We start from the raw sequence: 13964 nt of genomic DNA, 5'->3' as shown, positions 1-13964 counted from the left end.
GGAGAGATTTATATACACACACACAGAGAACATGAAACAATGGGTTTATCATACACACTGTAAGGAGAGTGATCACTTAAGATAAGCCATCACCAGCAGCGGGGGAAGGAGGAAAACCTTTCATGGTGACAAGCAAGGTAGGCTAATTCCAGCAGTTAACAAGAATATCAGAAAAAAGAAAAGGAGTACCCGTGGCACCTTAGAGACTAACAAATTTATTAGAGCATAAGCTTTTGGTGGTTTTTTTTCCACCAAATGCATCCGATGAAGTGAGCTGTAGCTCACGAAAGCTTATGCTCTAATAAATTTGTTAGTCTCTAAGGTGCCACGGGTACTCCTTTTCTTTTTGCGAATACAGACTAACACGGCTGCTACTCCGAAACCTAAGAATATCAGAGGAACAGTGGGGGGGGGGGAGGGAGAAATACCATGGGGAAATAGTTTTACTTTGTGTAATGACTCATCCATTCCCAGTCTCTATTCAAGCCTAAGTTAATTGTATCCAGTTTGCAAATTAATTCCAATTCAGCAGTCTCTCGTTGGAGTCTGTTTTTGAAGCTTTTTTGTTGAAATATAGCCACTCTTAGGTCTGTGATCGAGTGACCAGAGAGATTGAAGTGTTCTCCAACTGGTTTTTGAATGTTATAATTCTTGACGTCTGATTTGTGTCCATTCATTCTTTTACGTAGAGACTGTCCAGTTTGGCCAATGTACATGGCCAAATTATATATATTATATATATATATTGTTGGTGCTTAATCATACCGATGTAGATCTATGGTGTGGATCATGCCTGTTATTAATATGATATATATTTATATGCTAGCCAGCCTAAATTGGTCAACACCGGGCATTTTGGCATGTCAGCTCCATTGGTGGCGGCTAATGTCGTAGAAAGAGAGCCTGAGATATAAGCCCTTCTAACAGAAGCCTGGTATGAGCTAAAGCAGTGGGCAAGCTTTGCTGATATAAAGCAAAGTTAGCAAACATCAGGCACTCACGCAAACACATTCCAGAAGAGGGGTACCAGACCATCCCGATATCAAGGATAGTACAAAAACATTCCCCAAGGATAACAGGAATACGCTGACCCCTCCTAAAAGATACGGTTGGGATCACAGTGTGACAAATAAAGGGGTTTTGATCATGTACAAGGAGATAGGTGATAACTAGGCACGTCAGGGGGCCGTAACCAACTATGTCAGAGGGGCAGTACGTAACTTGTTTGCATCATGGTATAAAGAGGTATCTCTGAAAGAGTGTCTTGGTCCAGCCGAGGGGGAAATGGAAAGTCCCAGCATTCACCGAGCTGCATCCATTGTCATATACTAAGAGATATCCTTGTAGAGTCTGCCAGGTGCTTGGTCAACAATAAACCTGGCCTGGTGCCTTCATATCTTAACGGATCTTGTGGTCATTGGGTGGTTGGCTCGTAGTCTGCCGTGCCGGCTGTCTGCGCAGAGCTGGGAGCAGCACACAGGGAGAACACATGCATGCAGCCAAACATCAGACCACAGCAGCTACCAGCTGCCTGCTCTATTGAAGTGGTGCCAGTCTCCCGCCCACATTCCTTTCCTCCCTTGTGCATGTCACCAGCTGAGGGATCCAATTAAAAGTCATGTTCTATTTCAGCTGCAGATCTCCACTCAATGCATCCTAGCGTCTCAATAAGCAAAGACCCCGAAGAGTTCACAACCTAAATACTCTGAGGCATGGCACTCCAGCGAGACATCTTGTTGCACGAATTCCCCTGCTTTGAAACGGCGGAGCTCCTAGGCGGTCAGCCTAACACAGGTATTTCAGAGGCCTCTGTCACCTTGGGGTTTTATCCCTTAGGCCCCTTACAGTGCCTCTGGAGAGCTACAGGGGCAGGCAGTCGGTCACGCTGTAACTGACACCAAGCACATGCTTGAGCCCTTGGTGCATGCGGCTACCTCTGGGGTGGAGGGCAGGAGGGAAAGTGTCTGCCAGTCACCAGAGCAAACCCTTCATTTCTGGAGAACGCCTTTCCATAGTCAACACTTCTGCAGTGCAGACAAGGACCCGGTGTGCTGCGCTTTTCCCTGAAAGACACCCCCCCAAACACACACACACACATAGAGCCGATAGCACACGGGGCCTGGGGAGGAGAGGAAGGGCGGAGGACCAGCAATTCCCGGCATGAGGGTCAGGCTACAAAGCCATCTCCTCTAGCTTTTCCAAAGGGTTCAGCTCCCCTTACTCAATGCAGGCTCCTCTGCACCCCGACCACTGCCCCCTGAACATCGAGGGGGGCTTCCCACGAGCCGCTGAGGTTAGTTACCGTGCAGTGTGGGGCTGCTGTTCCTAAAAGGATCCAGCCAGTGCAGGTGGAGGATGGGGTGGGAGTTCTGCCTCTCAGAGTCTCCTGGTTCTTGGGGGTTAAAATCAGCTGCTTGCCACTGGTTTGAATCCCGGTTCGCAGCTAACAGGCCAGAAGAGGCAAACAGCATTTCATCGGGAGCAGCACCCGCCCACTGCCGCTGGACAAGGGGCATCTTTGTGGTGAGCCCACGCAAGGCTCCGACAGTGCACAACGTGGGGGACTGTTTTCGGGGCAGATGGTTTGCATTTCAGATGTGCCACTTGCCTCAGGGCCTTTGACTCGGGCCCAGAACCCTGATGGCTCTGCTCTGGTGCCTGATTTGAAAGCAGCTTGGCTTGGTGCCCAGTTTAGGAGGATCGCGATAGGATTAGACCACAGCTCTCACAGTCCAGGCTAGTTACTGGGAAATAAAGACTCCTTTCCAATGCCTGGGATTTCATAACATCAGGCCCTGTGTCACTGGAGTCTGCCCTGGCTTGGGGAGAAGGGAATGGAATTGAGGACTTGCGGGGGGCTGTCAGTCATATTCCTGCAAATTACCTAGATGTATCATCAGCCTCAGTATTCTAGCTCTGCCATAGCTCGGCCTGTTGCTACCGCTGCCACTGACCTTGGCAAGTCACTGTCCCATTCTGTGCCTCAGTTTACCAGCAAGTGAGTGGCCGCCTCCCCAAGTGCCCCCTCGTGGTCTTGTTCTCACCATGCCCCAGGTGTCCTGCTCCATCCTCTCCTGTCCCTCAGTCAGGATGGCCACACCAGCCCTTCCTTCTGGGGTGCAGCCATCTCACCATTCCTAGGGTCCCGCTGTCCAGCAAGGAGACATCAGCGGGTAGCTTCCCCTTTCTTCAGCCCTCTCCAGGCCTAGATCTCTGGCTTGGGGACTGTAGCAGATCGACACTCACCCGCGTGGCACCTCCTGCTGGTTGCCTCAGGAATTAGCTCTTTTCCAGCATACAGAGCACCTCCTACTGGCCGGTGTCTTGCCTGCCGCTAGCCCCCTTATCCCTCCCAGACCCCGGTGCCCTTCACCTCAGGGTTCTGGGTCTCCCCGGGTAGAGAGCGTCGAATCGTGGAAGTCAACGAATGGTTACGCAGGTGGTGTCGGAGAGAAGGCTTTGGATTCTTTGACCATGGGATGGCGTTCCAAGAAGGAGGAGTGCTAGGCAGAGATGGGCTCCACCTAACAAAGAGAGGGAAGAGCATCTTCGCAAGCAGGCTGGCCAACCTAGTGAGGAGAGCTTTAAACAAAGAACAAAGCCCTGAGGTAAGTGGGGAAGTCGGATACCAGGAGGAATCACGAGCAGGAGAGCGCAAGAGGGGAGGGAGTGGGACAGTCAGCGAGTTATCTTAAGTGCCTATACACAACTGCAAGAAGCCTGGGAAACAAGCAGTGAGAACTGGAAGTCCTGGCACAGTCAAGGAATTATGATGTGGTTGGAATAACAGAGACTTGGTGGGATAACTCACATGACTGGAGTACTGTCATGGATGGATATAAACTGTTCAGGAAGGACAGGCAGGGCAGAAAAGGTGGGGGAGTTGCACTGTATGTAAGAGAGCTGTATGCCTGCTCAGAGCTCCGGTATGAAACTGCAGAAAAACCTGAGAGTCTCTGGATTAAGTTTAGAAGTGTGAGCAACAAGGGTGATGTCCTGGTGGGAGTCTGCTATAGGCCACCGGACGAGGGGGATGAGGTGGACAAGGCTTTCTTCCGGCAACTCACGGAAGTTACTAGATCGCAGGCCCTGGTTCTCATGGGAGACTTCAATCACCCTGATATCTGCTGGGAGAGCAATACAGCAGTGGACAGACAATCCAAGAAGTTTTTGGAAAGTGTAGGGGACAATTTCCTGGTGCAAGTGCTGGAGGAACCAACTAGGGGCAGGGCAGAGCTCTTCTTGATCTGCTGCTCACAAACCAGGAAGAATTAGTAGGGGATGCAAAAGTGGATGGGAACCTGGGAGGCAGTGACTATGAGATGATTGAGTTCAGGATCCTGACACAAGGAAGAAAGGAGAGCAGCAGAATATGGACCCTGGACTTCAGAAAAGCAGACTTTGACTCCCCCAGGGAACTGATGGGCAGGATCCCCTGGGAGAATAACATGAGGGGGAAAGGAGTCCAGGAGAGCTGGCTGTATTTTAAAGAATCCTTATTGAGGTTACAGGAACAAACCATCCCAATGTGTAGGAAAAATAGTAAATATGGCAGGCGACCAGCTTGGCTTAACAGTGAAATCTTTGCTGATCTTAAACACAAAAAAGAAGCGTACAAGAAGTGGAAGATTGGACAAATGAACAGGGAGGAGTATAAAAATATTGCTTGGGCATGCAGGAGTGAAATCAGGAAGGCCAAATCACACCTGGAGTTGCAGCTAACAAGAGATGTTAAGAGTAACAAGAAGGGTTTCTTCAGGTATGTCAGCAACAAGAAGAAAGTCAAGGAAAGTGTGGGCCCCCTACTGAATGAGGGAGGCAACCTAGTGACAGAGGATGTGGAAAAAGCTAATGTACTCAATGCTTTTTTTGCCTCTGTCTTCACGAACAAGGTCAGCTCCCAGACTACTGCACTGGGCAGCACAGCATGGGGAGGAGATGACCAGCCCTCTGTGAAGAAAGAAGTGGTTCGGGATTATTTAGAAAAGCTGGATGAGCACAAATCAATGGGGCTGGATGCGCTGCATATGAGAGTGCTAAAGGAGTTGGCAGATGTGACTGCAGAGCCATTGGCCATTATCTTTGAAAACTCATGGCGATCGGGGGAGGTCCCGGACGACTGGAAAAAGGCTAATGTTTAATCTTTAAAAAAGGGAAGAAGGAGGTTCCAGGGAACTACAGGCAAGTCAGCCTCACCTCAGTCCCTGGAAAAATCATGGAGCAGGTCCTCAAAGAATCAATTCTGAAGCACTAAAGGAAAGTGATCAGGAACAGTCAGCATGGATTCACCAAGGCCAAGTCATGCCAGACTAATGTAATTGCCTTCTGTGACGAGATAACTGGCTCTGTGGATGAGGGAAAAGCAGTGGACGTGTTATTCCTTGACTTTAGGAAAACTTTTGACACAGTCTCCCACAGTATTCTTGCCAGCAAGTTAAAGAAGTATGGGCTGGATGAATGGACTATACGGTGGATAGAAAGCAGACTAGATTGTTGGGCTCAACGGGTAGTGATCAATGCCTCCATGTCTAGTTGGCAGCCAGTATCAAGTGGAGTGCCCCAAGGGTCGGTACTGGGGCCGGTTTTGTTTAATATCTTCATTAATGATCTGGAGGATGGCATGGATTGCATCCTCAGCAAGTTTGCAGATGATACTAAACTGGGAGGAGAGGTAGATACGCTGGAGGGTAGGGATAGGATACAGAGGGACCTAGAAAAATTAGAGGATTGGGCCAAAAGAAATCTGATGAGGTACAACAAAGACAAGTGCAGAGTCCTGCACTTAGTATGGAAGAATCCCATGCATTGCTACAGACTAGGGACCGAATGGCTCGGCAGCAGTTCTGCAGAAAAGGACCTAGGGGTTACAGTGGACAAGAAGCTGGATATGAGTCAACAGTGTGCCATCGTTGCCAAGAAGGCTAACAGCATTTTGGGCTGTATAAGTAGGGGCATTGCCAGCAGATCGAGGGATGTGATCGTTCCCCTCTATTCGACATTGGTGAGGCCTCATCTGGAGTATTGTATCCAGTTTTGGGCCCCACACTACAAGAAGGATGTGGAAAAGTTGGAAAGCATCCAGTGGAGGGCAACAAAAATGATTAGGGGACTGGAACACATGACTTATGAGGAGAGGCTGAGGGAACTGGGATTGTTTAGTCTGCAGAAGAGAAGAATGAGGGGGGATTTGATAGCTGCTTTCAACTACCTGAAAGGGGGTTCCAAAGAGGATGGATCTAGACTGTTCTCAGTGGTAGCAGATGACAGAACAAGGAGCAGTGGTCTCAAGTTGCAGTGGGGGAGGTTTAGGTTGGGTATTAGGAAAAACTTTTTCACTAGGTGGGTGGTGAAACACTGGAATGCATTACCTAGGGAGGTGGTGGAATCTCCTTCCTTTGAGGTTTTTAGGTCAGGCTTGACAAAGCCCTGGCTAGGATGATTTAGTTGGGGATTGGTCCTGCTTTGAGCAAGTGGTTGGACTAGATGACCTCCTGAGGTCCCTTCCAATTCTGATATTCTATGATTCTATGATTCTGCTGGAGTGGGGAAGCTGCCTCTCTGCAGGGACACCAGCCAGCAAACCTCTCCTGCCTTTTCCCAGAAACCATCTCCTGACTTTGCCAGCTCTCCTCTCCTGTCTGAGGCCTGACTGACCTCTTCTAGCCCCTCTTAGTTGGCCCAAGTGGGGGCACCCAGACTGTAATGGGAGAGCTCAGGCCAGTTTCATATAATGGAATCTCTTCCATTCCCTCATCTCATGAAACTGTCCTTCTCAGGACAGCGGTTGGAGAGCTAGGGATGGAGAAAGCTCTAAAAGCTAGGGCGGATTTGTATTTATTGGGGGTTGTGTTTATGATCCGGGAAGGAACTGGGGTTTGGGAACTTCCAGGAGCCCTGTAAAACCGTAAAGCCCCTCCTGATGTAGTTTGAGGCAGTGGAGTGGAGCCGTTGGGCGTTAGCTTGGAGAGCTGGGGTCTACTCCAGATTTGGCCATATGACTTTGGACAACTCACCTGCTGCTTGCCTCTGTTTCCCTTCCCACCCAAAGCATTTCAGGGCCGGGGCTGTCTCTCTGCGGGGAGTCTGGTCTCGATTGAAGTATTTAGGTGGCACTGTGGTACACAGACAAATGTCCCACCTCCTTTGAAATCTGTGCCTCTCTGACTTTCTCGCCCAGATTTTCCCTGCCCCTGAATTACTGACGAATGCATCCGACGAAGTGGATATTCACCCACGAAAGCTTATGCTCCAATACATCTGTTAGTCTATAAGGTGCCACAGGACTCTCTGCTGCTTTTACAGATCCAGACTAACACGGCTACCCTTCTGATACCTGAATTACCCATAACCTCAAGCACTGTCTGTAGACTCAATGAGTTAGCCAGAGGGACGATTCCTTTTTTTCTATTCCTGTTTTGGGTTTTCCTTCTCTGGGTTTTTTTTGAAAGCCACGTACAACTGAACAAACTGCCCAGTGCCCTGTTCGTCAGCGAAGGATGGCTTCCTGGCTTGCAACACCAATTAGGCAGCCCACGCAGGTCACTTCTCCAGGGAAAGCTGGGGGGGGGGGGCAATGTCCTGGCATTCCGGCCGCAGCGAATGATAAAAGCGAGCAAACCTGCAGGCGATTGGAAGTTTGGTAGGTTTCTTTAAACCACTCCTTGGTAACTGTGCCAGTTGGGGTCTCGCCCACCTGCTCCAGATCAGGCCCTGTGAGGCCCTGAGCTAGTTGGGGATAGTCCAGCTGCCCCTCAGCCTGCAGGAACCCCCCGACCCCTGAGGCTCAGTTGTGACCTAGGTGATTTGCTACCCACATGGGCCCCGGCGCGGAACCGGGATCCTCCCAATCCAGTTCCCATGGGGGACCCGGAACAAGTGTGGGAATGGCTTTGAGTCCCCACCCCCACCCCCATCCCACTGGCCTCAGATAGCCGGTCTAGTGGGAAAGGTCCCACCCGGTCTCCAGCGATGCCCGGCCCTTGCTGGGCGTGGTTGGTCCTAGACCCAGTTTGGTCCCTGTTTCTATCCCATTTCCAAGGGTTTCCAGCAGGGATCCTGTGTGGGGAGGGTGTGTGTGTGTGACGATCCCGTCTCCTCCAGCCGTGCCTCCCAGTTAGAGCCCAGTACAAGGTGCCACCTGCTTTCTCCCCCCAAGTCCTCCCCCCAAGTCCTTTGTCTTGGGATTTCTTTGTCTGAGCTGGCCCCCCTCCCCCGGCTCCCCAGGGCGCAAGATGGGTGGGTCGGGATTGGTAAAGTATGTGTGTGGGGTGGGCATCTCTGTGCGAGACAAAGGCGCCCCCCCCGTCCCCCCACACACCTCGGGCTGCTGCAGCCGCCATTCCCTCCTCGGGCCAGCGGGGGCGCCCTCCGCCTGCCAGGCTCCCGACGGCCCCCGCCAGCCCGGTCCAGCAGCGCTAGAGCCGGAGCGGGGTCCGGGGTGTGTGTGGGGGGGGGGGCGGGTCCGTGGGGGGGGGCGTCCGAAGATGTGACCATGGGAGGCGAGGCGGGGAGATGCGCTGGGCAGCCAGGTAGGCTGGTGGGGGGGGGGCAGCTGGCCAGCACTTCAGCACTGCCGCTCCGACAGCGGAGACTGGGGGGGGGGGGGACGGGGGAGGGGACGTGCTGCTGCGGGGAGGGAGGGGGGGTCGATAGGCCCTCGCGATCCCGCCCCCCCCTTTCCCTGTCGCGGTGCCGATGCTGGGGAGGGGGTCGTTGCAATATCGCGCAGCACGGGGGTGATTTATAGCGCTGCAGTTTGCGGGCCCCCCCCCAGCTGCGCGGGACCGGCCGTGGGCGCAGCGCGGGGTGGGGGGCGGGATCGGGATCAGCCCATTCTGCATGGCCCGGGGGCGGGGGAGGGTTTGCGCCCCCAGCTGCAGCCATGTTCTGCGCTGAGCTCCGGCCCCTCCGCACCGAGCGAGGGGGGAGGGGTTTTTTTGGGGGGGGGGCGGATCGACAGCCAGGGCTGGGGCACAGCTGTGCCAAATTCCCCCACTCCGGGGGGGCTCTTCAGCCTTCCCCGGGAACTGCGGATCATAGGACACCTGCAGCGGGCTCCATCACCGCAGCGTCAGGGCACCCTGGGCAGAGCCAGGTTCCCCTCTCACTGGCTGGCAGTCGCCGACCACCCCACCCCCGGCCTACCTACCTATGACCCAGCCCTCGGTCTCCACACAGACCCCGAAGTAGTTCCTCCCCCCCCCAGCCCCTCACCATGGCGTCTGGCATCAACTGCCCCCCTCAGAATGGCCCGGGCTCCCCGGGGTCGGACATCTCGCCTGGGCGTGGGGGTGGAGGCGTTCAGATCTGTTTGTTTCACTCCCTCGACCACCGTCTCTCCCTCCTCCAGGGCCTGTCACTGTCTCCCCTCTCCCAACTCTGACCCCCCTCACTCTTCCCCCCCCCGTGCTGCTAACTCTGGAGGCCCGGTCCCCTCGGAGAGGGAAGCAGCTCCCGTGCCCCCCCCGCAAAGAGCTGTGGGGTGGCCGGCTGCCCAGTGAACTGGCTGCTTGGGCAGGAGGGAGGGAGGGTGTTGTTAGGAGAGGGGCAGGGACCCAACATCACCCTGCCCCCCCCCAAGGTGACCCCATGCCTGCCCCGGCTGAGGGAGTCACGAAGCAGTTCTCCAGCTGCAGGTGGTCACCTGCCAGACCCGGGTGTCACTGGGCACCACTGAGGGGCATTCAGGCTGGCTAAGGGCCCCTCTTGGCCGGGCAATTGGGAAGGCTCCCAGGAACAGCATGCCCCATGCCAAGCCCGGTAGAGTCAACAGAGGACAATGAAAGTCTTAAGTATTGTTCTCTGGCTGGTCACAGGGCCTGTGGGGGTTTGAGAGGCCTTTCACAGGCAGGGGAGATAGGTGAGGGGGGGTCGGGTGGCAGGGGAGATTGGCACTGGGTGGGGTGGGGCTCTGGCAGGCAGGGGAGATGGGCACTGAGGGGTGGATCAGGCAGGCAGGGAAGATGGGCATGGGGGGGCTCTGGGAGACAGGGGAGATTGGCACTAGGGGGGGCTCAGGCAGGCAGGGAGACGGGCACTGGGCTCCCCGGTGGCTTGGGCTCCTGCTGCGTTTCCAGCCCCCTGCCTCCGCCCCACAGCTGCACCCTCTGTCCTCCTGGTGCCTGGAGAAGGGGGCATGGAGTAGAGCCAGATGGGATTTCTTGGTTCTGCCCACTCTTCAACGCCTCCCTGTGTCTTCCCCACCCCAGGCTGGTGCCACCCTGCCCGTGGGAGCCGTGAGGGTCTCCAGATGAGACGGGGGAGTCTCCCTGCCTGGCCCTAGAAGAGCCCAGGACACGCCAGAGATCAGGAGCTGCGGGCTGAGCTGTGGGAGCCCTGCATCACCCCCGAGGTGAGGTTTGCCGCGGGGGGAAGGGGGTGCAGCCGTCGCTCTGGGTGCCAAGAGCACAGACCTGGGTGTTACCTCCTAGGCAGCCGTGGGGCAAACTACCCCTCCCGCTGTCCTGTGGGGACCCACCTCTAGAGGGCAGAGGGGAGCTCAGGGCTGGTGGACACACCAGATTTCCCTGGCAGGAACATGCTTGTGTCTGAGTTTATTCTGGACAGTTGTTCCCTCTGAGCCCTACACACACACACACACACTCTCTCTGGTGGGGTAAAATCAGGCTAAGTCCTCCCGCTGCCATCCCACAATGCACTGCTCCTTCATCCGCTCTCCATGCGTCATCCACATGGGGAGAGGCGTAGGCGAGCAGTGAATTTTGGGATAGGTCGGAGGGGGTTGAACCCACGCTCCCACAATGCCAGCCGGCATCCCACAATGCACTGCCAAAGCTTCCCACAAGGCAGTGAGCAGGATGGCGGGACACTTACCCGCTGTGCCCGCTGCTGGGTGGGTGCCAGGGTTGGGAGAGCACCAGGAACGCCCCCAGAGCACTGTGCCCACCTGTCCTGGTATGTGCTGGGCCTGGCGCAGCGGGGAGCGGGGGGTTAGGTGCTGCCTGCTGCCACAATGCCAATATACCAGTGCAGCTCCTGGGGCAAGACAAGCCCTCAAGTCCCCATGGCCCGGTCAGGCTTCTGGTCGCTTTGCACGTTACTGCCAACCCTGCCCTTTGCAAAGTGGAATAAAATCCGCTCCCCGTTCACAAAAAGGCCAACTGCCACCAGCCCAAGCTGGCTTCAGACCAGTCCCTCCCCCCCTCACGGAGGGCATAGCCCCCTATGCCAGCCTGCGTTGAGCTGAACAGAGGTGCTCCGGACCACCCAACCTGCTCTCTTCATACCCCTACATGGAGCCTGGCTCTCCGAGCCCCACGCTCCTGCTGACTACAGTCTTGTGACTGCCTTGGGGCTCTGAGTTCACCTCCTGGGGGAGGGGAGCTGTGGGTCTCTCTGCTACTTCCCTGAATAGGTTTGAATTGCAAACATCAGGTTTCTGCTCTGGGCCCTGGCCCAGCTGTGGGAGCCGGGGCAGGGAATGATGGATTTGCATAAAGTGGCCACGTCTGGTCTGCTGCGGGCTTGTCCGTCCCACCCCCCTTCCCCCCCGGAGCAATTCCTGGAAGAGGAGGGGTTTTGCCCTACACTCACTTTGGTGCTGTGTGCCACTCGGCCGCTCCTCCCCAGAGCTGGTTGCGTTTCGGGAGGCAAGGAGAGGAGGGAGGGTCATTTCACCGGCACGGTGCTGCTGGTAACAGGATGGGCCGAAGCCCTAAAAGCCGGCTGAGTGTCTCTGTGGCATGACACGGAACAGCACCAGGAATAAAATGATATGGACCCACCTAAGAATCCTGCCCTCAAGGCCCCGCCCATGAGGGGCGTGGTCAGACTGGACGGCGCTATGGGAATTCTCTGCTCCCCACCCCCCCGCGGGGTGCAGGTCACAGCTGCCCCTTTACACCAGGAGCCAAGCAGGGCCAAGGGCTGCAGAGCGGCTTGAGGCCGCCCAAGCTTGGGGGTCGGGTCACCTTGGAGCCTGGTGCAGAGAGCGGAAGGAACGCTGTGCCTTTCTGTGCACATGCTGTGCCCATCCCCCTGGCCTCTGGGCACCTCGCAGTCTCCTGGACCGTTACTGTCTTTTAAAGCCCAGTAGCAGCTCTCGGAGGCGGGAGAGAAGGGAACATGGCTCCTTGCAGGGGTTGTGCCCACGTCCTGGGGCAGGACTCAGACCCCCCCCATCTCCCAGCCCCTGCCCTCAATCTCTGGGACCGCAAGTGGCGCAAGTGGTCCACCTGGGGCTTGCCCAATGGTACGCAAATCTCTTTCAGATTGCATGAGGCTGTGTCCAGCCCCAACAGGGCTGGGTCGGCCGCTGGGGATAAGTTTCTCTGAGGAGTGCCGCGGAGCCTGGTACAGCGCCAACATGTACACAGTCATGATTGTTTAATGAGTGGTCCGCTCCAGCCCTGGCAACTCTGTTTGCACCCACACTCCCGCTGCTCACAGACTGGCATTAAATCAGAGTCGATACTAATGGAAAGTCAGCTCTTCCTGGCCAGCATGTCCCCCATGGCAGCTTCCGGCACTGGGGTTACCCAGCTAATGCCCAGGCCAGGGTCTCTGACCCCATGCCAGCTAGATGTCCAAAATCCAAATCCAAATCCCTGAGGCTAGTGATTCTCAACTTTCACCAGCACCGGGACTCCTCACTCCCCCCTAGCTGTGCCTGTCCCTCATCCAGCAATGCAGGAAGGGCCGGATGGTCCTGATCTCAAGCTGAGACCCGCCCTGCCCCCGGCATTCCGGCTTCATTTTGACAGGCTCTGAGCAGACCCAGAGGAAGGGCCCCTGGCCTGGTCTGGCACAGCCTGGCTGCTTTAACCCCAGCTGCTGGAGGGGGGCTGGCAGTTGCCATAGAGATAGCTTCAGATCTGGCCCACACATGGGTCATCAGCTCCAGAAACTCCGGGGCGGGCAGGAATCCACCACCTCCTGCTGAGATGGTCTCCTGCTTGCCTGTCAAGAGACCCGCACAAGCCATGACCCAGATTCCCCGCGCATGCTCGCCCGGCTGTGCTCCGCCTCGGGGGCAGCCATGTGCTGCTGGTTAATTTCACAAACCCCAGGCCAGACTGAAGCGTGGGTGGGTGCAGTTCATGCCACATGACACTGGTCAGGGTTAACCCTGATGCCCTGGGAAAATTGCCACCCCCCTCTCCCTCCACTTCCAGCCTGGTCTGCACCCTCCTGCCCCCCCATCCCGGGGGGGGGAGTTCTCCCAAAGCTCCATGCTGAGCTGCCCTAAGCCCCTCCGCCTTTTCCCGCTGCAGCCTGGCAATTTACACAACCCAGCCTTGTGTCTTTGGGACACGTGCAGTGTCCCCTGATCCGCTGCCTTGGCAGCCGTGCACCCCAGCTTACTGGCTTCACCTCGGTTCAGCCTGCCGCCCCTTAGCACAAAGCACAGAGCTGGAGCTCCGGTAAAACCAAGCTGAAGTTTATTGAATGAGGCTCGAGTTAAAGAGTCAGCTAAAAGCAAGGGAAAGGCTTTGGCGACAAGCTTCTAGGTAAAAGGAAAACAGAATTGGCAGACACGGGCCTGCCCTTATTAACAGTCCCTTTCCTAGCTGATCAGGGATCCTCCCCCGCTTCTGACAGCCCTTGGCCACCTTCCATGAGACACACAGGATGGCAGGGAATCTCCCCCGTAACGGAGCGCGTCTGTGCCCTCTTTCCTCCGCCGACAGTCCCAGACTTTTTGCCTCTTTTCAGCATTGGGGCATGTGACAAAGCAGGACTGTTCTTAATGTTTCCTCTGAATACTGTAGGGGTGCCTCAGTTTCCCCTATGCATTTCTTAAGTCTCTAGGTGGTGGGATAAGGGGGGTGTGACTGTTGCAGAGCAAAGGGCCAGGGTACGTAAATGGCGATACCCTGTCTTCTGGCAGCTGATGGCCTGGGCCCTTCCCCCCCTGCAAGGTGAGAGGTAAAGGGTGGGAGAACAAAGGAAACCGGTGACCTCCTGGCCCGGGAAAGAGACAAAGCCCAGAGGAGGGGCGGCTT

At 55.6% G+C, this 13964-nt stretch overlaps 1 protein-coding gene across 6 annotated transcripts in view; it reads left to right on the top strand.

Moving 5' to 3' along the window:
- The first annotated feature begins 1644 nt into the window (after positions 1 to 1644).
- The window catches only part of B4GALNT1 (beta-1,4-N-acetyl-galactosaminyltransferase 1), a 28327-nt gene continuing 16007 nt past the window's right edge, over positions 1645 to 13964 (top strand). For 3 of the 6 annotated variants that reach the window (XM_043506572.1, XM_043506573.1, XM_038379012.2), the window contains exons 1-2: positions 1646 to 1794; positions 10209 to 10351. The gene's annotated coding sequence lies outside the window, so the exon portion shown is untranslated. Of the gene's footprint in view, positions 1795 to 7508; positions 7640 to 8468; positions 8529 to 10208; positions 10352 to 13964 lie in introns of those variants that run through there. The other 3 variants (XM_043506574.1, XM_043506571.1, XM_038379011.2) reach the window with 3 other exon arrangements.

This window comes from Dermochelys coriacea, chromosome 20, assembly GCF_009764565.3.
Source record: "Dermochelys coriacea isolate rDerCor1 chromosome 20, rDerCor1.pri.v4, whole genome shotgun sequence".
NCBI lineage: Eukaryota > Metazoa > Chordata > Testudines > Dermochelyidae > Dermochelys > Dermochelys coriacea.
The sequence above is the reverse complement of the archived record's forward strand: the minus strand, read 5'-3'. Positions and strand labels throughout refer to the sequence as shown.